The sequence below is a fragment of the Amblyomma mixtum genome, chromosome 5, assembly GCF_055824585.1.
Source record: "Amblyomma mixtum isolate Tamu chromosome 5, ASM5582458v1, whole genome shotgun sequence".
In the NCBI taxonomy this organism is placed as follows: Eukaryota; Metazoa; Arthropoda; class Arachnida; order Ixodida; family Ixodidae; genus Amblyomma; species Amblyomma mixtum.
The window spans coordinates 192,939,248-192,964,981 of NC_143016.1; the positions used below are offsets into that span (position 1 = coordinate 192,939,248).

Below are 25,734 nucleotides of genomic sequence, written 5' to 3' on the forward strand. Positions count from 1 at the left end.
GCTACGCGACGAGATTGTTCAGGCCGTTTATGGCATGATTTTGAGAGTATTTTTCTTGTAAGTGAATCGGGAGAAGGAAGTTAAGCATTTCGTGCACATATGGACTCAGCATTTTTGACCCAAGGGCTTAATCTGCCTGTAAAGAATGAAGACTAGATTTGTTATCAAGGTGGCCAAATCGATGTGAAAATGAGCTCAGATCGCTTGCATCTCTTCAAATCTGCTGCCTGAACTTTGTCGACATCCCAATTTTAGCAGTGAATGTGCAGTTGCTAAAGGTGGGTGCGTATTTTTCTGTTGCAGTCACGCCGCTAGCCAACGCTGCGCGGCCACTGGCAAGGACCTGGTTTCTCGGTGTTGTGGCGCCTCGTTCTGATTGCACGGACGTAGCGCTCCGTCAACACCCACTGGGCGGCGCTCGCTTTCTGGAGTGCGTCGACGGCGCTCTGCGTCAACGGTGGTGCGCCCCAGGCCGAGTCTTCTCCGCACACGCTCGGCAGTGCCTGCCTTTTCTTTCGGAGCCGAGGGGAAGTGGTAGGTTGTCTTGAAGTTTAAGGTGCTCTCGATCGTCTATCTGATAAAAAAAAAGGACGGTAAACTTCTATGTAATATCAATAGTAATATCGATAGTGCTTTCAATTGTTCTATCGATAGCAATAGCGATAGTACTTTCGATAGTACCATCGATAGCCGTATCGATACTACATGGTATATATAGCACTGTCCATTCTATTAAATCGACCACGCGTATCCACTGCATCCTAAAGTTAATTTCCCAGTGTGTGGTATTAAGGTGATGGTACGAGTAACTGACAGGACTAGCCCGCTTTCGCAGCTTACGCGTCACTGGGCTCTGAAGACGTTCCCCACGTAAAGCTACTGGGTAAAGTGTTACTGTCCCGATTGTCCTAGTTGCGAAGCATGTGTGCGAAAAGCATTCCTGCAGCGGTTACGTCAGCAAGACGACGCCTGTAGTGCGCATGGTTTCCTGTTAGCCAGCACAAGTTGTTTTGTATACTTTGTTCTTTCATCCGATGCAGTTCCAGACATTTTCCCGAACTGTCCTGGCTACCTTTTAAACTGAACTCTCCCGCTTTTTCGTCTGAGTTTAAAGTCGTAATGCCGCCGCGGTGGCTCAGCGGTTATGGTGCTCGCCTGCTGACCCAAAAGACGCGGGTTCGATCCCGGCCGCGGCGGCTGGAATTTCTTTGGAGGAGAAATTCTAGAGGCCCGTGTACTGTGCGATGTCAGTGCACGTTAAAGAACCCCAAGGTGGTCGAAATTTCCGGAGCCCTCCACTACGGCGTCTCTCATAGCCTCAGTCGCTTTGGGACGTTAAACCGCATAAACCAAACCTAAAGTCGTAATCATTTTATTTTTACTCTAGTATGCTCACACAACTCCGCCAGTTATCTTTAAAATTGGTTAACTTTTATACAGGTCGGCGTGTAGAAGAAAAAGGTACCTGACATGCGCAGTGCACATGTCATGCTATCGCGAACCTACAAGAGATGCACAGCAATTAAAGTTCGTTCTTCTTGTTCCAGCCATCATGTTGCCGAATGCCTTCGTTACGATGTGATACATAACTATATACATTTATGTACAACTTCCGGTAGTCTCTGATTTGTTCTGATACTTATATTTTATATAGCTCGAGTATAAAGATGTCCATCTCATATAGTATTCCATCAGAGATACGTCCAAGGTTTGACCGGTAAACCACTGCCACGCTTGCAACGTCATCATCGACGATATGTTTGATGAGCATCGCACAACATTTCCATGCACTGAACACAAGGTAGATACGACCGCGCACATCCTAGACTGCCATGTTGCAATGAGGATGCGTCAGCGCAGTAAACAAAGATCGGACAGTTCAAAGTCGTGCAACTTGAGAAAAGCTTTACTTTTGGGCATGAATGGATCCATGAACATACTCCGTGACCTTTACTGCGGAAATAAACAATTCATTCATGGACAAAATACTTCATAAATGCATTAACTGAGCATTGCTGCTAGTCAATTATTGCAAATGTCGTCGTGGTGGCCCGGGGGTAATGGTACTTGGCTGCTAACTAGTAAGACACGTGTTCGGTCCCGCGCCACGACGACTCTGTTTCGATGGAGGCGAAAGCCCAACGAGCCGTGTACTGTGCGATGTTAGTGCACTTTAAAAACCACAGCTGGTCGAAATTTATCTGGAGACGTCCAGTACGGCATCCCTCATAGCTTGAGTCTCTTTGGGACGTTGAGTCTCAAGGCCGTGAAGCCAACCACGTGTCGCATATGTTTTAGCTATATCGCTCCAATAAATGCATAATATCAACATTGTTACTATAGTGTTACCATCGATAGTCTTATTATCGGCAGCCTCACTATCTACAGTTTAACTATCGACAGTCTCACTATAGGTAGTCGCGATCGAGAGCGGTACTACCGATAGCAATGCTATCGATTGTACTATCAATAGTTCTATGGATAGTGCTATCGATAATACTATCAATAGGGCTTTCGATAAAACTATTGACAGTCTAGCGATAGCAGCACTATCGATAGTTTTTTTTCACTATTGATATAAAAAACTATCGGTACTATCAATAGTCAATTTCCCGATAATTGTGCACCGCTAGTAGAAACGTTTCGTACATTCCAGAAAGTTGACGTGATGGCTGACGGAATCATCTTGGCGTCGCGCCGGCGAGCGGTGGTGGATGGGACAGCCACACACACAAGGCCAGTCGCCCTTCGGGGTTTCCTTCTCCCCTGTTTTACGACGCGTTCTGGCGAGAGGCGTCCGCGCGGCGCAGTTTTTGCTTATTTTTTTTTTCCAAAAATGCGCTGAATTTTGTGACAGTAGCCAACCCTGATTATGTGTCTTTACGTACACATCGTCCACCAAGTTAAAGGATACAGATTCCGGACTTACTTTTTAGAGCGCAGCTCTTTGACGCCCGTTTCTGCGTTTCGCAGCGTGGGTGGTGGTGAAAACCTTTATTAAGAAGGGACAGGAGGTATGTTTGGATCAGCCCGTAAGGAACTGATCCTTACAAGCACTAGGTGGACGTCTCCAGTACGGGACCCCAGTGGCGGTGGCCGCCGCCCGGGCGCGCCCGGCTAAGGCTTGTTGGGCCTGCAAGTCGTGGCAGCCGAGCAGGGTCGCCTCCCAGTCCTCCCGGGTTGGGTTGGGGATAGGGGGAATAGCGGGGTTGGAGGGGCAGGCCCACACCATTTGATAGGTGTCAGAAGGCACTGCACTACAGTGTGGGCAGCTGCCGCTAAAGGAGGGGTCAAAATGTTTCAGTACTGCCGGGCACAGAAATGTATCGGTGAGAAGGCGGAGAAAGAGCCGCTCATCCGCCTTCTTCAGGCCTTTACATGGGCTAGGGTAAAGGCGATGTCTGTCTTGATAATAGGTTGCAATATCTTGTAATATCGGATTAGGATCGGGTTACTGATCGGGTGGGGAGGAGAAAACAGCCCGGTGAGAGAGCGCGTCGGCGGCTGCATCTGCTGCCTCGTTTCGTGCCATCCCCTGATGAGCAGGGGCCCATATAAGGTGCGGGGTGCGTATCCCGTATGCAATTTTGATAGATTCGAAAGGCTAGGAAGGGAGTGCAACCTTGTTCGACGTCCCGACAGGCCCCTCGTGAGTCGGTGATTACGTATTTTGAATCGGAATGTGAGGCCGCGAGGGCAAACTCGACCTCTTCTGCTTGTGTCGCACTGCGGGCTCTGAATGTGAGGCCGTTAACTGTGTTGCTATTGTGAACTACCGCGGCCGTGTACCATCCCCCGTGGTGAGGGCCGGAGGCGTCCATGTAGCATACACCTGTTTTGTTGCCATAATGTCGGGGTAGGGCTTGCGCTCGTGCCAGGCGCCGACCATTATGGCCTTCGTGTGACATGTTGGCTGGAAGAAGCCGCACGTGGAGGGCACGTCTCCACAGTTCTGGGATATGAAACCTGTCTTCCATGAGAGTGGAGTGTTGGATATGGAGTCGAGCAAGAAGGCGGCGACCCGACTCCGTTAGCGACAAGCCTGTGCACTGGTTTATAAGCTGCGCCTCCCGCAGCTCCCGGAAAGTATTCGCCACCCCAAGGGCCATAAACCGGTTGTTTGAAGTAGTGACGGGGAGGTGAAGGGCACGCTTGATAATTTTGCGAAGGATGAGCTCAGGCGCATCCTCCTCTTGTTTCCGTAGGTGGAGATAAGGAGTCGAATAGAGAATTCGACTGGTTACAAAGGCGTTTGCCAGCTGCAAGGCATCCTTACTTCGTAACCCCCCGCGTTTGTTGGAAACCCGGCGGACATTGCGGCCCACCTGGTCCCCACCTCACGGAGTGTCATGCGGCTGAGTTTGTAGAATATGTTGATTTGATGATATGTGAGAGGACCGATGGGGCCTCTTGGGCAGGGTTGGGTGCCTATCATCCGGGGTCCGGGAGGAGAGTTCTCGGGCAAGCGCATGAACGCGCTCATTACCGGGCATCGAGGCATGCCCAGGGACCCACGAGAGAGTAACCGTTCGGTCGAGAGAGGTGGCTGTGGCAAGAATATGATGTGTTGCCGGCGTCGCCACGGCCTTTGGGTAGTGGTGGTACGTGGCCTGGGAATCTGTGCAAATTTCGGTTACGTCTTTGTCAATGGTCGAGTGGGCCAGAGCAAGTGCGATGGCGGCTGCTTCCGCCTCTGCAGGCGAATTAGTTTGGATAGTGGCTGCGGCCCCCACTGTGCCGTTTTCATAGGCTGCGACTACCGGGAAATATCCTGGTTTCGAATTTTCTGCCGCGTCGAAAATTATGAATATCCAGAAATTATGAATATCCAGAACCAGTATGGCTCGCGTACCGGCTGTAGGCGCTTAGTGCAAAAGAGGGACTCGTTAAGGGCGAGAAGTACGTCTTGCGCCGAGAGGTTTGGGCGGAAGCCGAACTGAACGTTGGAGAGAAAGCCTGTTGTTTCTAGAAACGGTTGCAGGCGATTGAGTATGACACGCTCTAAGAGCTTGCCCACACAGCTCGTTAAGGAGATGGAGCACAAATTTTGAAGGGTGAGCGGTTTGCCCGGTTTGGGTATAAATCGCATGCTGGCATGGGTTCAGCCTGACGGGAGCGTCCCAGCTTAAAGGGAGACTGAAGCACTTTTTCTGAAAATCGGGCCGGCAGCGGCATCCTATAGTTTTTCATGCTGTATACTGGAATATCGCATCCAAATAAGGCAAAAAACAAACGCGAATTGCCTTTTTTAGCCGAAATATGCGGCCTGTGCCGCGGGGCACGCCGCGCGGCGCGCCGCCGCCCGTGATTGGTCAAGAGAGGTCGTGACGTCACTTTAAGGACTGGAGAAGCTGCCGATGCGGATCCGGCGCTGCGTTGAGGGCAGATCGCAGCTTTCCGTGTCGTTGTAAAAGTGAATACGGCGAGTATTTTTTTTTACTGACTACCGAAGAAAAGGATACTACAGTTTGCTCATTCCACGTATCGCCTGAAACCAAAAAAGACACAAGCAAAATATTCTATGCCTAGCCCAAGCATACGCCAGCGTCAAAGACGCGATGCAGACCATGCGTAAAAGGTGCCAGCACAACCTCGGCTCGTATTCTCGGAAAGGAAGGGGTGCGAACAATACTCAAGTCAATTACCACCACCGGACGCCTCCTGGCTCGCCCGGAATAGCGTCATCCTAAAGAAGGAGGAGGAGGAGGAGGAGGATATAGAAGAGGAAAGGCAGGGAGGTTAACCGAAAGAATAATCGGTTTGCTACCCTACACGGGGGGAAGGAGTGAGGGGATAAAAAAATGAAAGAGAAAGGAGAGTAACAGAAAATTGAAGTCACTCTAAAACGTCACTGTTCCTTAAAGTCAAAGCCTATCGTGCAGGCCAGAAGTTCTCAAGAAGCGGAGCAGTGCCTTGCAGTCCTTCTCCGCCGACGACCGCCGCGGCCAGTGGCCGAGAATCTTCATTTCCATGAAAGGGCGTGTATCTAGGCGCTCCAGCGCACGGCTGAGAGACTGCCTTTCGGTGGTGTAGGAAGGGCAGTCACAAAGAATGTGGGTTATGGTCTCGTCATGCCCGCAGATGGAACATGCAGGACTATCAGCCATACCGATTAAGAATGAGTAGTGGTTGGTGAAAGCTACACCAAGCCAGAGGCGACACAGCAAAGTTTCTTCTCGTCTTGGTAGGCCTGATGGTAGCCGGAGCTTCAGATCTGGGTCCAAGGATTGTAAACGGGAATTGCAAAATTGGCCGGAATTCCACGCGGCAAGCGTGATGTCCCGCGCAAGTGCGCGAAGCCAGCTCGCTGCATCCGATCTCGAAATGGGGATCGACACAAAATCGCCGTCGTCGTGAGCAGTTCGCGCGACCTCATCCGCGCGGTGATTACCTGCTATGCCGCTGTGCCCCGGTAGCGTATTCGCCAACTGCAGCCTGTACAGCCACAAGGCTTGAAACCACGCTGAATTGATCACGGTGATTGAAGATTGCCACAACGGCTTACCTAAAAGGGATAATAAATCCTCTTAAACGGCGTTATATGCCACTAAGCATCACGATTTGCGACCTAAAAGGGAAAAATTGGAAAAAAAAATGAAATAAAAAAAAACAATAAAATTACAGTACAGAGAGCGGAGTCGAACGGCCGACCTTCCATACGCGACACGTGCCTCTAATCCACTGCGCCATAGCGGCGATGTCAAGACGACGTTCTGAATGAATATTTATAACCAGCCTTAATGTGGCTGCTACCTGCCGGTGGGCGGCGCTGTCATCGCTGGCTGTACCGGCTGCATTTGGCGAACACGCGCCCCGGTAGCCATTGGTAGATAATGTCATGTCCTTTGTTGATGGCAGAGTGATGTAGCTGTCGAATTTCTGCGACAAGTTGTTCATGGGCTCCACGGCGAAGAGCAGCTTGTAAGCCATGGAGGGCAGCTTTCGAATCGGTGAATATAGACCACCGCTGAGGGCGCTGCTGACTGATGTATTCAATGGCGACACGAAGAGCGGTGAGTTCTGCACCCGTCGAAGAAGTGCGGTGACCTGTCCTAACTCTAATTTCTGTAGTGCTTGCGGGTATGACGACGGAGCCAGAAGAAGAGATAGGGTTGACTGAGCCGTCGGTGTAAACGTGCACCCGGTTTGCATGGTGCTCATGTAAATATTCAAGGGTGACTTGTTGTAGTTCTGTCGGCGATGAGTCTATCTTCTTCCTGATGCCAGGTATCGAAAGAAGCACACGGGGATGGTGCAGGCTCCAAAGTGGCGAGGACGGTCTAGAGGCGGGTGTAAACTGGGACGGCAGAATGGCGGGATGTGCGTCAATGATGTGTGTAAACGATGTGCGCGGCCTGGTAATAGGAAGACTGGCAAGATGGTGAGAGGGAACCCGGGAAATGTGCCGGAAATGTGCCCTCAGTGCGTCAACTGTTAAGTAGGTAGGGATTGGATGCTCCTGGGCGATAAGTACAGATGCGGCCGTAGAGGCGCATTTCGGCAATCCTAGGCAAGTCCGGAGAGCTTGAGCTTGAGCGCTTTGCAGACTTCGTATGTTTGTTTTTCGAACATTTCCAAGTACAGGGAGGCTGTAGCGAAGAAATCCCATGAATAAGGCGTTGTAGAGCTGCATCATTGACCGCACCGACGCTCCCCACGACTTTCCCCCAAGAAAGGCGAGAACGTGAGAAATCGCTGTCAGTCTCTTTTTCATGTATGAGATATGAGGGGTCCATGATAGATTTCGGTCGATGATTACTCCCAGAAACCGATGGCTCTTTACGTAGGGTATTGCTGTGCCGTTTATGTATACGGTATAAGGAGACATGTTCTTTCGTGTAAAGGCAACCAGCGAGCACTTTTCGGTTGAAATCTGTAGGCCTTGTTGGCGAAGGTAGGCCGCAAGAACACTTGACGCCTTTTGAAGTCTCGCTCGAACTTGTGGGCGCGTAACTCCGGATGCCCAGATACAGATGTCATCCACATATATTGAGAGTTGCGCCGACTGTGGTAGTATGTCGACAAGCCCAACAAGTGTAAGGTTGAACAGCGTTGGGCTGAACACTCCACCCTGCGGGACTCCACGGGAAGTGAAATGAGAAGATGTTGGGCCTTCCTCTGTCTGCACAAAGAGAGATCTGTTGGATAAATAACTACGTATCCAGCAGAATACGCGGCCACCAAGCTCGGCAGCTTCCAGAGCGTCCAAAATAGCCTGGTGGGTTACATTGTCGTATGCGCCCTTTACATCCAGGAACAATGCCGCGGTCAAGCGCTTCAAATGTTTTTGGCGCTGGACGGATGACACTAGGTCGACCACGTTGTCGATTGAAGAGCGTCCACGTCGAAACCTGGACATTATATCCGGATATATGCGGTAGCGCTCCAGGTACCACTCAATGCGTGTAAGTACCATCCTTTCCAGTACTTTGCCAACACAACTAGCCAGCGCAATTGGACGGTATGATGTCAGTTCAAGAGGCGATTTCCCTGGTTTCAGGATGGGAACTAGACGACTGGACTTCCAATCGTCTGGAACTGTGCCCTTATTCCAAGATTTGTTGTAATGCTCCAGAAGGATCCGCCGAGCTTCTTGTCCAAGGTTTGCAAGTGCACTGTATGGCACACCGTCGGGTCCCGGCGATGATGATCGTCTGCAAGAAGCCAGCGCGGCGTCAAGTTCCTCCACGGAGAAGGGAAGGTCCACCCGAGGATCCCGAGAAGCAGGAACATCGCTGCAATGCAGCGTCACAGATGGGGCAGATGGTCCTGCTACCCTAGCGCAGAAATCCTCAGCTACCTCGACCTCGCCACGTCGTTGGAAGAGTGCAAGAGACTTGAAAGGGTGCAGCTGGTGTGGGGATGTTCGAAGGCCGCGAACTACATTCCAGATGCGTGACAACGGTTTCCGTGGATCAAGCGTTTCACAGAATGACCTCCAACGTTGTGCCTGTACTGCTTGAATTCTGCGCTGAATTTTCTTTTGCATGCGCCTCGCATCTCTGAGGTCAAGGCTCGACTTTGTGCGTCGGTACCTACGCTCGGCCCTACGCCGCAGTGATCGCAGGCGCTGCAATTCCATATCGAATTCCGTGTACTTTTTAATTGGGGTGAATAACCGTGTCGCGTTCTCCATGGCCTCCTTAACTTTCCCTTCAAAACTTGCGGATGAACCTTCTCTTGATGCATCTTCCATAAGTGCTTGAAACACTGACCAATCGATGCGTCGCATGCGTGTGGCAGAGGTACATGTGGAAAGGCCAGTAATGGTCAGATATGTAGGGATATGGTCACTGCCGCGGGTTTCAATATCCGAAAACCACCGTACATTGCTGATAAGGCATCGAGAAACGAACGCCAAGTCAAGGCAGCTACTGTAAGTTGTCCCCCGAATATAAGTTGGGGAGCCGTCATTTAAACGCTGAAGATCATGGTCAGAAGCGAAGGACACAAGTTTCCGTCCCCTAATGTTCATTCTAACGCCTCCCCACATGGTGTGGTGAGCGTTAAAGTCACCCATGACGATCCAAGGGCCGGGTGTAACCGCGATCAGGTCACTCAGTCGTGCGGCGTCAAATCGACTTGATGGAGACATATACGCACCCACAAGCGTAAACGTGAGATTACGCTTTTCACTGTTAGACAAACGTACTGGTTGTCGTTATTAGGGGGAACTGGATGAAGCACATATGTAAGTTCACGCCGAATGTAGATGATGACTTTACTGTTCCCTCGGTGCGTGGGAGATGCAAACGCCTCGTAACCTGACAGTCGCAATATCTTCGGCACATTAGGCTCACAAATTATAAGGATGGGGAAATTGTTTACGTAAGCATACTGCCGAATATCTAAAATTCGGGGCTGAAGTCCGCGGGCATTCCATTGAAAAATGGAGGCTTTCCTCAGCTGCTTTTGAAATGTTAATGCTGGGGGAGCCATTGTTCCTGCTACTGTAACGCCGCTAGGACTGGTGTTAGCGCGTCTAGTACTTGCAGCGCATTCTGTGCCGCTGGCGTACGCAGGCCTGCCAGCACAGCGCGGATGGCACTCAGGATGGACTTCAGCATTGCCATAACCTGTAGTTCTTGGCCACGGCTGAGATCTTGGCCTTTCTCCGGATCAACAGTAGGAGCCGAACTTGGAGATGGCATTGACTTTCCTGACCCAGTGGATGTGGGAGGTTTCGGGAGTGACGGCCAGGTAACGGCCGATGCAGCAAGTCGGGCCTCATCAACTGTCGGGCTCCCTTGGTGTAGTACGGCAGGCGGAGGAGGAGGACAAGATGCAGCAGTGCTAGAGGCCTCTCTGTCAAAAGTGACGGCTTTCTTAGAGGACCTTCGACGACGCGAACGACGTCGTCGCACCTTAGCAGCGGCCTCTCTGTGCGTGGAATGGTCTCGAACCATTTGTTTCAACACTGCTCGTTCATTCTTGAGGCGTGGGCAGTCTTTCGAAGAGGAATCGTGAGGGCCACGGCAGTTGGCACACTTCAGGGTAGTCGCGCGGCAAACGTCGCCGCAATGTGAATCAGAGCACCTAGAGCACACGATGTTGTTCGTGCAGACGCCACTCACGTCTCCGATCTTCATGCACTTTCTACATTGCAGTGGCTTGGGCACGAAAGGTCGAACTGGGTGGCGAAAATGCCCAACTTTCACATACGACGGTATGCAGTCGCCCTGGAATGTGAGCTTGATGCACTGAGATCTTCCAAGGCGCTGAACTGCCATTATAGAGATGCTGTTGGACGCTGGCTTGATTAAAATAGGCAAATCAGCGTCAGCGATGGAAATGTCGACGTTGTAAATGACGCCTGCTGTAGTGCCGCTGTCTTGGAGGACATGGGAGCGTACGCTGATGTCGCCGAGTTTGGTAACGGCGGACAGACTTTGCAGTGCGCTGCGCTCCGTGACATCAATGGCGATAATGTTTTTGTAAGGGTTGACTCGCACGTCTTTAATCCCCCAGGCACGAGGCCCTCAAGGAACATAGACGTGGCTTGCCTGTTCAGGTGGTTGAGGTTCCCGGTTGGCGTTTCAGGCACAAACAAGATGGTATGCGTCGGGGGACCTCGCGTCTTAATGACTGTAGACGTGCTTGATGAGGACGACTCCTCACGTCGGCGCAGTCTTCGCTTGGCCTTCTTGCTGATGACTGGTACGAACCCATCGTCCGTCGAAGAGTCTTCACTGGCCGCCGAGTACACCTCGGTGGCCTGGTTACTTGCGTCACTGAGATGGTAGAGACGCTTCCTCTGGGCGGCCGCTGCCGACCCGCCGGGTTCCAAGGGAGGCCCATGAGCATCCACTTCCATCGCCGTATGTGAAAGGGAGCGGCGCCTCCCTGGTTATAGCACAAATTGCAAAAAAACTGAAGAGGCGTGAAGGCAACGTTCTAGTAAGAACAACTTATTTGTCTTCCCCCCCTCATCCTAAAGAAAAGGCCCAAAGCACTGTGTACAAAAAATCCTGTTCTCAGTACCCGGCGTTGCAGGTTGGGGCAAGAAAGTATTTCAAGGAAACGATGAAGGAGCACAAAGTTGGTGTCAAAATTAGCGAAGCGCAGTGGCCAAGCACTGCGAGGCATGTGACCACAAGATATATAGTGACGCAATCATGGTGAGCTGGAAACCAAGCCAAATACGCGCACAAATACTCTTCACTCCTGGCGCGTTCAGCAGATGCCAGAAAATATTAATCGCTGCCTCGGAAACGTTCGCCCTTCCTAGATTTGCAGTTTAGGTTCAGTGAAGTAGTTGCCAACTATATGTGTGTTTAAAAGCCAAGCTAGCTGCAACTCGCCCGCTGCCACAACTTGATGAAGAAACCGAGTAAGGTTGCGGTGTTTTTTTGCAAAAACTCGGTTGGCATTCATTTCTCTCATAAATTTGCATCCGAAATCAACGTCGAACGCTTTCATTTTAATTGCTTAGCTAGGATTAAACGAGATGCCGCATATGAAGAGCTTCGATGCTTGCTTGCTTTGCTTTATTGTGCTTTGCTCTGCTTGCTTGCTTGCTTGCTTGCTTGCTTGATTGATTGCTTGGACACGTCGAACCGAGTATAAAATCACTAACCGAGCCTTGTTGAGCACGTCTCAGGCGGGCTCGCCGCACCTAAGCTGAGGAGAGCGACACATGCTTAAGCCTCTATAAGGTTTCTTCAGGGGCTAAGTGAGCATGTTTCTACTTTTAAAAGAGGCGCTTCTTCGGAGCGAGGAAATCAATGGAACTCTGTCATGGTTCAGCCGCGCCTTTTCGACAGAAATCTCCAGAGATCACACTAGGACAAGCTCTGCCTGTAGCCGCTCTTACGAAAGTGTTTCGAGCAGAGTAAGCTTACTTTAGTTGGCTTGAATTCTTCGTCACAGCAGCGAACGGTTGCGCTGCGAGCTTGTGATCTTGCGGAAAACAGTGGAAGACGACACAGTCGCGGCCGTAGTTGTTCGTGGACACGAACGCAGAGTAGTACCTGTTGAATCTGATTCTCAAGGTCGGCTGACACGCTTTGTACGTCACAACGCACGCAGTACGAGGAACAACGCATGCAGCACGAGAAACAACGCGCGCTGAAAGCGCGCTCGGGTGCGCCGAAGCATCCACGGCTCCTCAACATGACGTCACGCTGGCCGACATGGACGAGGTTTCCCTCTCCGCTTTTCCCGTCTCCTGCGCTCGCGCGGGGCGCGGGAAATTTAAACATCGCATTTTTAATTGGTGATTGCGCCACTGTTTTAGCCAAAATCGAAAAAAATAATTTCACATACGTGATCAGCAATGACACTACTTCAAAACCCTAGAAGGTTAGCTGATTCGAAAACCGCCTCAGTATCCCTTTAAGAGTGGTTATTAAAGAGCTCCGTGAGTTCCTGGAGGGACACTTCATCCAGTTTGAGTAGTGCCTTGTACGTTATGCCATCCGGCCCCGGCGCCGTAGAGCGGCGAATACTAATGAGTGCTCGGCGGACTTCGTTTAAGGTGATGTCGGCATCAAGTTTTGAGTTAGGTGGAGGTAGATTGGGTAGATCTGCTGACTGAAGGGATGTGGGTATATAAGTGTCCCGTAGTTGGCCAATTACGTAGGTGCCCTTTTGGAGCTCTAGTGGTATTAGACGACGTGTGTTTACTTGTGTCTGAGATGTAGTGGTTGTTTGATCTAAGGGAGCGCGTAGGAGGGACCACGTGCGTTTAGTGCTTAATGTACCCTTGAGGTCGTTACAAAAGGTTGCCCAGTTTGCGCGGGCTAGCGTGTTCGCGTATTCTTCTGCCTCGCGAGTGAGAGCGGCTATGCTGAGTCTCAATTTACGGTTGTGTCGCTGAAGAAGTCCATGTCGGGCCTTCCATTGATGAGCCAGATGCGGATCAACCTGCGGTGCTGTAAGAAATTTTTAATGCTTTTGCTGTTCGCCTGGATGGCCTTCACCAGACGGTCTGTACAGTCAGTGACAGTACGGGGTTCTGTAGAATCAGCTGCCAGGTATGGGCGCAATTTATGCCAGTCAGTGAGAAGCTGCGAACGAGGGTTGAAAATCTTGGAATCATAAGCAATAATAGTGGAGACTGGAAAGTGGTCACTCGCAAGTCTGTCTTGGAGCACCGTGTGAGATTTAGCGATTATGTTCGGTGTGGCCCATGTGAGATCGAGTGTGGTATCGCGGGTGACACTTGTGCCAATGCGAGTAGGTACGGTGGGGTTTGTGATCAGGCCAAGGTTGTAATAAGCCATTGCGGTAGAAATGAGGTTACGCCAGCCGTTACTTTCTCTGAAACCGGCATATCATGTCTCATAGACAAAATAAAACTGTTAACGGCTTTGACGAAATCAGTAAAAAGGTACTAAAAAACATTAATCACACTTCTGGAAGTTCTTATGCTTGATGTTCTCTCAATATCTTTCTAGAGGTGTGATAGCCCAAGAGTGGAAAGCGGGGAATGTCGTTCCGATCCACAACTCGGATAACAAAGATTCACCACTTAATTACCGACCCATATCACTCACCAGCATACCTCGAAATCTCATGTAACAAGTCATTTACTCTTTAACCGTGCAGTTTTTGGATTTAAACAGTTTCCGTCACTCTTTGCAGCACGGAACTCGCAAGAGATACTCCTTTGAATGTTAACTGGCTTTTTGTGTTCAACACGTGCAAGCCAGTCTTGATGCTAACCACCAAACTGGCGCAATTTTCCTCGACTTTGCTAAGGCATTTGACACATGTACCTCATAGCGAATTGTTTTGAAACTTTCCCGCTTAAACTTTCATACCGACAAACTAACATGGATAAAAGAGCTCTTAACTCACCGCTCTCAAGCAGTCGCAGTCAGCAAACGAATGTCTAACTTATTACCAGTCTCCTCAGGCATGCCCCAAGGACCCGTCCTCGGGCCACTCCTGTTTTCAATTCATATTAACGACCTATAAATCAGGTTGCCATAATTGGATTTCTGAAGACGATTGATTTATTTACGAAACAGTGACTAACGCCTTTTACCAACAATCTCTTCAAAATAACCTAAGTACAAAACTGGTGCAATGACTGGCTAACGACACATGACACAAGTAAATGCAAATATATGCCTTTCCACCGTAGCCATTACCCTTTCCTGTTCCACAGTTGCATATCTAACGTTCCTGTCGGCCTTGTCCAATCATACAAATATCTTGGTGTTCATCCTTGCTATGACCTTAACGTCGAATACGCACATTTGAAACATTGCGTCATCCGCCAACAAAACACTTTTAAAGCGTCATCTCCGCACTGCCCCTTACCATGTGAATATCCTCGCATTGAAACCCCTAGTTAGATCAAAATTAGAATACGCATCTTCTATCTGATCGCCGAAACAAGCATATCTCAATAACTTATTGAAGCAGTTCAAAACCAAGCAACTAGATTCATCCATTCCTCGTACTCTTTTGATATCAGCATATCGTCTTTAAAATCGCAACCCAGCCTACCTACCGTTGCTCATCGTCGGCACTTTGCTTGTTTATATTTGTTTCGTGAGCACTTTTACTCTTAGCTACATCAGGAACCCTACATCTGCGCACCCACACCACGTATCTTCCATGTCATGCTGCCCGCAGGCCAGTCGCCATGCCCTCTCTATATTCTACATACAGAGGCTCCAGGTCGCAGTGGCTCAGTTTTGAATCATTGTTTTTTTTGCGAAATATTTTGACATAACATGTGGTGGTTTATTGTTGGTTACACATATTGACGACTACAGCGCGGTCGGAACCCGAACAAGAAAGACTGACTACCATAAGCTTGCCGTCCCGGTTAGCTCAATTGGTAGAGCGACTGTTTCGGTGTAGCGGTGGTCCCGGGTTCGAACCCCGGACCAGGACGAATTTTTCTTTAACTACGAAGTTTCTGTGAAAGCTGTATAGCTTTCCTTTGTGGCCGTATGGCTGCGCTCAGGTGGACGTCAATGAGTAATTACTCCCTTATTACAAATCTACTCCACCTTGGGGGATTCCCCTAAATATTTGGTCAAACACTGTTCCCACTTCGAGTTATAGGTCAATTCGCTCTCGCCCTACCATAAGCTTGCCGTCCCGGTTAGCTCAATTGGTAGAGCGACTGCTCCGGTGTAGCGGTGGTCCCGGGTTCGAACCCCGGACCAGGACGAACTTTTCTTTCACTACGAAGTTTCTGTGAAAGCTGTATAGCTTTCCTTTGTGGCCGTATGGCTGCGCTCGGGTGGACGCCAATGAGTAAATTACTCCCTTATTACAAATCTACTCCACCTTGGGGGATTCCCCTAAATATTTGGTCAAAGAAAGACTGACACATACACATCTTTTTGGTTTGTGTCAATCTTTCTTGCTCGTGTTCCGACCGCGCTGTAGTCGTCAAATCTTTTACCACTTGTCAGTAGGGTTTGCAGTAAGAATTTACTTTTTAGGAGTAAAGTGGAAGGCTGCTAGTTCCTGTCAATGAATTGCTGAATGTCGCAGCTCCTGCGAAAGCAGTAATACGTTTTCTCTCATTTCAAGACTGGCTGCTCCTAAATTTGGTGATTCCGATTGGAGTTACTGGGCCTGAAAGGGTCCCCACCAAACGACCTCCCTGGCTAGCGTCGTGGGACGCCTCGCGCTTTTTGCTGTGTGCGTTTACACACGTGCCTGTCGTTCTTGTACTCTCTCCCACAAGACATCGGAGCCCGGTACAGAACCAAAGTTGCGCACTCGATCAAAGCTTCCATTTACTTAATATTACCTCTTTATTGAACCGCGTTTTTTCGTGTATTGCTGACACATTTTGAAGTTCTTCCATTTGTTATGGTCGCTAAAATGTGTACTCTGAAAATTGCCTGCCGAAGAACTGTAGAATACCGTCTCGTCGTAATGACCATTTAAAAGCCACCCAGGCGCAATTAGCAACTTGAGATAGTCACCTCTGCATTATAATCAGGTTTATATTTTCATTTTTATTCATTATGAGGGATAAAATTTCATGATCTTGTTGAAGTATTACGGACAAGGAACCTCGAGGAACAGATATCAAGTAAGATACTTCTTGCAGAACAGTCAGGTCACGGAGGGGACGTGTGTCTGCCCAGCCTCTAACTCTAGAGAATGCTGATTGCCAGTTTTGGGCAGCCCAGGAGGACAGTTTGAAGACAGCACATATTTTAATATCCTGCTTCTTCTGATTCGTTAGGTTTAGAATACTCCTAAAAAAAGTTCCCGGCGGCGTAGTGTTGTGTACGCTTGCCACCTCCAAAGGTTTGCAGGTGAAAGTGGAGAGGGGTACTCCTCCTCTCCACTGGAAGGGGTGAATGGCGAGAGACAGCAAATTGGCTGGCACGGGAGTCCATGCTGGAAAGAGGGTTCGCAGATGGTTTCTTGAAAATAAAAAGTGAACAAGGAAGGGGAAAACCTCAGGGCGCTTGTGAACGTTTCGACAAGACTTGTCTTCGTCTCGAGCCATCATGCCTGGACAAGGTCCACTCTCGCCATTCTAACACCGTTCCTATTTCACCGCCCTGCTCCCACTCACCGGGCCTTCCTCCTTACGGGGATAACCCTATTTAAACCCTACCAATGATGAACGATTTGCCCAGGCGAAGACGAATCCTCCTGTCGAAACGCTGAAAAGTACTGTGATGCTTACCCCTCCCTTGTTCGTTTTGTTAGTGTGGTGAAAGTGATATTAACCGATAATGACCATTAATGACGCAGTAGAAACAAAAATGACTACGACATATCAGACAAAGATGCTGAGCAATTTGCTGAGCATCTTTGAGCAAAGAGCCTTTGATGAACAAACAAACGTGGCAAAATACAAGATATATGTCTGAAGGGAAGAGAAGTAGAGGAGAAGAATTGCGAGCAGGGAGAAGACCTATTGTTGACGCACAGTCATCGCATAACAGATAGGCACGGCCGTAATTTTTGATGTCACGCTTCAATGGCGCCAATATTATATTTCCATAGCGTTCAGCATGGCTTAGTATCTGGGAGTCACGAGAGCTGTGCCCTAGTAGCACCCAATGTCGGACCTTTGTGGGTCCCACATGCGCAAGTGGGGTGGCGACAACCCCTGTAATACCTACGTCACCCCCCTGTGAGAAACAAGTGGTTAAGTCTAAATTGCGCTTGGTTCTGTTCATCCTGAGGTGGTCCCATATAGGCGTTGCAAGGGCTTACTGAGCCCAAATTCTTATATCCGGCCAACATCGCACCTTTGTTTGGTACTTGAGCACAGATGCAACGTAAACATGGGCTTTATGAGGGGAAAAAAACCTAAGGTATACAAAATGGGGCTGCTTGCACAAAACCGTCTTTAGGCTTGCATGGGCCGCGGAAGGGGTGGAAAGGGGGCGTGCCCGCATGCTTCCCACATCGCTTCCTTATGGGGTACACGAGGGCAGATGTTTTTTTTACATACATACATACATCTTTATTAACTCTCACAAGGTTACATTAATAACAGAGGAGAGAGGACGCAAGGCAAAAAGCGGCGTTGGTGCAGCTTGAGGGCCACCCTGCGCCCTCTGCCGGCGGTATCGCCTGGCAGCTAATCACAACAGCAGTGGAAGAGCGCACTCACAAGCACAAAAGAAAATACAGCCACAAAATATATACATTGACATTTGCATGATGTTATGCCTCTATTATCACTCGACATTATTGGACAAAAGAAACTGCTCAAAATTTTTATGTACAGGAAACGCATTTATAATCAACCGAGATACAAATCAAGTAGAAAGAAGATACACAAAGCTATATATATATGTTCTAATCATTATGTCAAAATGTACCGTATTGCGGGTTCTTTCGGGGAGAAAAAGGAACGCGCGAAACCAAATCAGCCGTAGTGGGGCTGAACACACTTCCGTGCCTTCAGCGTAATGGGTGCGCTGCTCTTTTTTAGCCTGTTCATTTAATTTTTAAAGATTACTTGTTTTTGACTTGCACTCGTCAAAATGGCCAGACAATACGCAGGATCACCTGTGCCATCTGACCAGAAAAGACCGGACTACCTATGATTCTCGCACTTGAATCATTATAGTTCGAAATAGATGCAAGAACCGTTCACACTGCGCAGCCATCTCCGTTTTAAAATAAACTTTTCTGAACGCAACAAGAGCGGGCTCATGCCGGCTAGCCCAATAAGGGCCAAGTACAACCAACCAGTACTCCACCAGTGCCACAAAAAATTTCGGATGGGCGGCTCAGATTTGAATGACATGTGAAAAGTGAGTGCTCGAAGTTTCACGCCTCAGATCCCTGCGGGGAGAACTGCGACTGGGACAGCCGCCCTTCCTCCCCCCTCATAGAAACAGTTCAGTTTATCGGGGTTTAACGTCCCAAAATGACTCACGCTGTGAGAGCCCTGTAGTCAAGCGCTCCGGAAATTTCGACGACCTGGGGTTTTGTAGCGTCATGCAGGAAGGGAAATTTAGAAGAAAGGCTGTCACGTCCCAGTTTTTGAAGCCGGAAACGAGCTCGGCGCCATGTTGTCCGAGCGCGCTCTTACTTTTCTCCGCAGCTTCGCTCGTGCCGCTGGCCTGCTCGACTGCGCGCGCGTTCGAAACCCAGCGAAGGAGCCGGCTTAAAGATATTCCAGTGCAAGTGCTGCTTGGTTCCTGGCCGTGGTTTATGTACTGGAGACATCGGAAATATACGTGCGACATATTTGGCCGCTTCCAGTTATTGCTTTGGGCCACGTCGTCTCCGCGCCATCCCCGCCCTCTCATTCGAACGAAACAGACCGGCCTTGCGTGGTCATAATCAAGTAGCATTCGGCGAAGGCGCTCATCGCAACTGCGGTAAGCACGGGAAGGAACTTTCACTTATTGGAGTAGCTCACCACGGTAACCGCTTTTTCCTGCTTCGCTTTCCGACGGCGGCGGTATGCGTACCTGGGGTTCTTGAAGGATGCACTGGGCGAAATATGCTGGTATACTTACATCGAGTCCATTGTAGTCTCGTGTTAATCGCATGGCTAGAGGATTAGCTTCACCAGATGTGGTGAAGGGCTCAAAATTTTAGTTCATTGAAATTGTGTACACGGTTGCTGCCAAAATAGAAAAATACAGAAGAAGGAAAACAAAGTCTAGTATATACTATGAAGAGCATTCTTGTTTGTGTTCTCTTTTTTCTGATATAAACTTTTGCCTTGGATCGCGCTGTGTATTTCTAAATGCTACCGAATCAACTACCCTGCCTCAATGCTGTCTAAAGCATCCCTTTTAAACTTAAGCTTCCTGCAAAGTTGTAGTACATGCCTACCCTGGAAGCTTTCCGTGTCTAGTTTGCTGGCTTGAGGCCTATATTAAGTGACCCTCTAGAACATTTTGCATTTGCGAGCATTAAGATTTTTTAGAGGACTGCTCATTAGGTCGTAAAAAAAAATCTTTCTTCGCTAGAATGAATTTAGAACTTTATGCATGAGATCCCTGACCAAGACTTTTGATGTCGGGTTCTTTGCTTGCTATACTCGCGTAAAAGTGGCCCACATACTGGCCACACTTTAATCGCGCTGCTGCGCGGTGACACGAAGTGCAAGGTAGATGGCGATGGGTACCACGACGGAGGTCTGGACACGTACTGCTTTTGGCGCAAAAGAGTCATCGATCGTCCGGAGCCGTCGGCCTTGGAGTGGCCGGAAATTGTCCTTTTTCATGAGTGGGGAGTGGGCAAAAACTGGTTGCAAAACAACGCATGTGGGAGAAGCACGCGCGATCCTGTCCCCCCACGCATGTGTGCTTGGCAGCTGCTGCCAACAGTCGATAGCGCCTGCCGCAAACATGAGCTGCGCATGCGCAGTAGGAGCGGACGACTTGTTTTCAGACAGTGCAGTTTGAGGGGGAGAAGCGCGCATGCGCAGAGCAGCCGTATAAAAACGCGGAGTCTCAATAGATAACCCAAGAAAGTACTACTTCCTTCTCTACGGACGGCATCGAAATAGGTGGCAGGGTTCAACTCAGTGAAAACACAGTTGAGGGGCCATGGCAGCAATTCAGAAGAGACGAGGCTTGGGCATGTTGGTATGACATACTTAAGGGAAATAAATAGCGCACAAGAGAAGACGGGACAAGCGAGGAGACACAGACAAGCGCTAACTTTCAACAGACGGTTTATTGCAAAATCGGAAGCATATATACACATGTCCCGATAGGCAACAAAGAACATCATCGAAGATAACATGAACAAGACACACACCCCCTCGACAGCCATCTGCTTATCGTGCCAGATATGCAAGCTCTTTTTTCGACAAATTAACGGAAGGTTCGCTGACACAATCCGGTCCAAAGCGCACGATGTTCGACGCTTCAACAATCTCCCTGGTAAGTTGGTCGCGGTGATGATACAAGATCACAGTATCTTCAAAAATTGGACGGCAAGGAGGGTCACAGTCACATGTCTTACAATGCAATGCCAGATGCCCGTCGACACCACCTCTGACTTTCTTCGCGTGCTCTTTTAGGCGTACGTCGAGGCATCTGCCCGTTTGCCCGATGTAGAATCTACCGCAGGACAAGGGGATCTTGTAGACTACCCCCAGCCGACAATGAAAAAGGATAGAAGAGAGAAAGAAAAGTTGGCGGTGATACCTTACATGCATAAGGTATCACACAACCTCAAGAAGGTGGGTCAACGGTCTCATGTGAAGGTCGTGTTCACGGCTCCTGAGAGGCTGGGGAGATTGTGCAGATTGAGTTGCCGGATCAAAATGCGTAGACCCGACTGTAATATCAGACATAGGCAGACCTACGTCCATTGCCGGCTGGGGGTAGTCTACAAGATCCCCTTGTCCTGCGGTAGATTCTACATCGGGCAAACGGGCAGATGCCTCAACGTACGCCTAAAAGAGCACGCGAAGAAAGTCAGAGGTGGTGTCGACGGGCATTTGGCTTTGCATTGTAAGACATGTGACTGTGACCCTCCTTGCCGTCCAATTTTTGAAGATACTGTGATCTTGTATCATCACCGCGACCAACTTACCAGGGAGATTGTTGAAGCGTCGAACATCGTGCGCTTTGGACCGGATTGTGTCAGCGAACCTTCCGTTAATTTGTCGAAAAAAGAGCTTGCATATCTGGCACGATAAGCAGATGGCTGTCGAGGGGGTGTGTGTCTTGTTGACGTCATCTTCGATCATGTTCTATGTTGCCTATCTGGACATGTGTATATATGCTCCCGATTTTGCAATAAACCGTCTGTTGAAAGTTAGCGCTTGTCTGTGTCTCCTCGCTTGCCCCGTCTTCTCTTGTGCGCTATTTATTTCCCTTAAGCATGGCAGCAAGTCCACTTAACAGGCGCTCTAAACGGAATTACCGTGGCTCTCGGACGCATCCAATTTAAAGCCGGCACCGAAGTTTTCAGAGGAGGTTCCTACATCACGGAAAAATTGGGAGTGGCTTAGCATTGGTTAAACCTGGAGGATTGCGAAAGAAACGAAGAGAGAGAGAGAGGCGATGGAGAGCGCACGGCAGCGGAAGCGGCCCCGGCACGCTAGTTACGCGCCGCTACTGCGCATGCGCAGCTGGCTAGCGCGGTGGCGGCACCTCTGAGTCACCTTCGCTCCGACGGCGCGCCAGCTGTCGCTGCTCCTCGCGCATGCGCAGTATGGCCTTTCCTCGACTCCGCGAAATGGCTCGGCGACTCGCGTAGTGTTGCTTTCGCAACAACAAAAAAAACGAGCACCTATGCGGCGGCAGATGATCGTCATTGCTTCTTCGCTCTCTCGTTGCGCCTCATGCGGCAGATTGCTAACTGCGCGCGCCACCGGAGGTAAAGAAAAAAACAGCAGCAATAAACAAAAAAACGCAATGTTTCGCAGAAATATAACAAACGACGCTTCAAACTGAGCAGGAACTAGAGATATTTACATCAAATTAGCATAAATTCTATGGCTGAACTTAGCGATGGCTTTCGGCTTTTAAAAGAGCGAAGTTGCATATCCTTTCAGCGTTCAGCCGCGCAGCTTTTCAGAGGCATAACATAAAGGTAATGTGGCATTAGTCCTAAATAAAGTTTGCATTCTTTCGCAGGTGGAGCTCGAAAACACCTCCTACCACAAGGCACACATTCAAGATACACCCGCCGTTCCGTAAGCTCATCCCTTTCCGGCCCAGGACCTCCACTTATTCCGCGGAGGAATTTGGAAACGGCGAGTAGCGAGCCATATGAGAGCCGTCCGAAGAGAGGCAAGAAAAGGAACAGGGATTACTTCAGTCTGAAGTTCGCACGTCGAGTTAATGAGAAAGACCGCCGCAGCTTTCTCCATAAGCAGCGAGGGCAGAAAATTCCCAGAGTGCCCTCCGAAGATGCGCTGATAGCCCCTGCAACATGTATCAGTTGTCACCGGGAAAGTGCTCGTCCAGTCATCGAAGGTGGCAAGGAGGCTAGAGAGCAATCGCAGATATCACCGAATGGGTCTAGCGACTCACGTAAGGGTACTTCACCTGCGCAAAGAAAGGGAGTTCCGAGGGCGTCACCCCCGACAACACAGTACCCACGACAGAGCGGCAGCACCTCCTTCAAAGAGCGGCCACTAGGGAGAGCATCGCTAGGAATGTTTCCCTTCTCTCGGACTCCGACCAATTTTAAATCTACACGAAAAAAGTGCTCCCGTAGGAGCACCGCGGTGGACCCCTTCCCGAGAAAGCTTTCAACGAAACAGCCCGGCAGATTCCTCACTGCCCCTCCAAGGCTACAAGTACAGCAGGCGCCCGTCTCGAGCAGCCCCGCGAAGCGTCCTGCAGAGGAAGGAACCACAACGCTGGACAAAGGCGATGACGTTCTCTTCCTTTCAAAAACTGAGAGATATGAACAGGTTACCCACTATAGAAAAGAAGGAATGTCAACAACGGCGCCACCGAAAGTGGACACTGACAAGACGCTCATATCAGAGAGTACCCGTCCCGCTCAAGCAGTCGCAGAGGAACCTATACAAAGCAGCATTACTCCGCCGTATTTTCCGCTGGGACCATACGTGGACACAGGCACTGCGACCTTTACTGTCCGTGCGCTCCCTCTGCCCACCATCCAAGATGACCTCCGTGGTACAACAAATGTTGGCTCAGGTAAGAATATTGAGAAAGCACTGCTGTAAAAAGTTGTCCAAGTACACCGCATGACACTCCAAGGTGTAATTCTTGGAAAAATTTCTGACGGCTTGTATAGCCCTCACTCACTTGCACATGCCCGCAGCACGTCAGATAAGTGGACCAGAAAGCTTTTTGTGGATTTGTATGCAGCCGCCAGATTTGTGTCCGATGGGATGACGGCTATTGGAAAGATTCAGAGGGTTGAAGCTCTGCGCAGGTGCACAGGATGTGCAACTCTTGAGAAGATGACACAATACGGAACAATGCAGCAGTTTTTTTATGCCTCTAAAAAGCAAACACTAGCGCAGGATAATCCGACTGCATAGAAAAAACCAGGGAGTGAAGTAGAGTACTTTTTGGTTACTTGTCATCATCATCTTCAGACCGACTACGCCCACCGCAGATACACTGCCTCATTCCTATATATCTAATTACCTTCTTCTCAGCCAGCTCAGGCCAACTTATATCCGAAAACTTCCTGATCTCATCGGCCCATCTGACTTTGTACCGTCCCCTGATACGATTGCCTTCTTTTGGAATCCACTCCGTTACCCTGTACAACCATCGATTATCCATCGCTGCCATGTCTATTTCCTCTGCTTGATTTCGAGTAGGATGTTATTAACTCGCCCTGTTAACTGTGTAGTCCAATTTTCTTGTTACCACCACTCGTCAATGGACGTCTTCCTTACTAGTTTCCTCCGTTCCGTCCTAAAGTCGTAGCTAATTTAGAGACCTCATCCTCCTATGGTCTCGACATCTCACCTTGCATCTTCTAATAGACCACAATACCAGGAGGCGGGTACAATTTTGGATCTATTATACTGTATATTAAATTCCTTCATTTTTGCTGTTCCTTCCATGTCCACTTCCAGTTCCCCCGTTTGCGAAAGAAGGTACTCATGATCCGTTAGGCATTTTCTTCTGTGAGCTCTACTAATTACCCGACCCCCCCCCCCCCCCCATATTCCTAGAACCCAAGCCACAGTCACCCACCTTCTGGCCTCCTGCCTGCTTCTTGGATTCATTGGGTTTGAATTCGCCCATAAGCACTGTGTACTAAGTCTTTATTTTATTCATTCCCAATACCACGTCAGAAAGAAGCTCCCGACTATCTCATCACCATGACTGGTTGTTAGTTTAGAGGCGTGTACCACCTTTAAGTTGGACATCTTTTTAATCTGTATTACCATAACTTGCACCCTATCGTCGATGTGGAATTCCTCTGTGTTGCCAGTTGTATACTTATTGATCACAAATGTCAGTCCCAGTTGTAGTCTCTCCTCTAAACCACAAAATTATACTACGCGTTGCATGCGCCCTTCATTGGATATGCTACACCTATCTTGCTAACTTCGCTGAGGAATATGAGAACCCATTTAATCTGCGCTAGTTCGTTGAACGGCTTGTAACTGTAAATACTTTTTTCGTTCAAGTATGCAGAACTTCACACCACAGCTAAAAAAAGCCCCTTTATATTAGATATTGCGCTTTGTTTTATGGTGGCAAGACTTTCAATAACAGCTGCATTTTGCCTTCTTTCCTACTCACGTATCGCATGAAGCTGTGTGACGTGGTGTTTGGCTTATTGCATTGATGCGTTGCGAACTTTAGCTACGTGCCCCTAACTGTACCAAAAGCATCCGGAGAACTGCACATTAAAGGCAAAATATGTCATAGGAAAGCCAACCACGATTGCCAATAGAGGTGCGTCGCACAGAGCACGACGCACCTCACGTGCCTGTGGCTCAGAATGAAGGTTTGCGGGGCTAGGCTGTTAACGGCTAGTTTGCCGGCTAGTTCCAACATGAGCACAAGGCTACAGCTTGCGCACCTCTCCGCCTTCTTTGCGCTCAGGGAGGAGATTTGCGGAGCGTAGAACGCCGGAAGCGGCGTCATTCTTTTTAACATTTCAATTTTTTTTTATTTCATATGTGCCGTACAGTATATGGTTATAGGAGATATGTACAGCAGGAGGCCCAAAAGTCGAAAATGCAAATATGGCCTCCTATGGCAACATGGACAGAGTATAGTATACCAGCGCATGCACAGCAATCCGAGATGAAAAAAGAAAGGACAGAAACAACAAAATACAAATACATGTACAGCAGATGAATGTGCTTAAAACATAGTGACTGGCCAGTTGGTTCTGCATACTGCGCTG

General features: G+C 49.2%; 1 long non-coding RNA gene across 1 annotated transcript in view; it reads left to right on the plus strand.

Moving 5' to 3' along the window:
* Positions 1 to 25,734, plus strand: part of LOC149345295 (uncharacterized) — a 122,991-nt gene that overhangs the window by 65,620 nt on the left and 31,637 nt on the right. Inside the window, exons 2-3 of the long non-coding RNA XR_016283270.1 lie at positions 304 to 534; positions 22,512 to 23,546. This is a non-coding gene — a long non-coding RNA (uncharacterized LOC149345295). The remainder of the gene's footprint in view (positions 1 to 303; positions 535 to 22,511; positions 23,547 to 25,734) is intronic.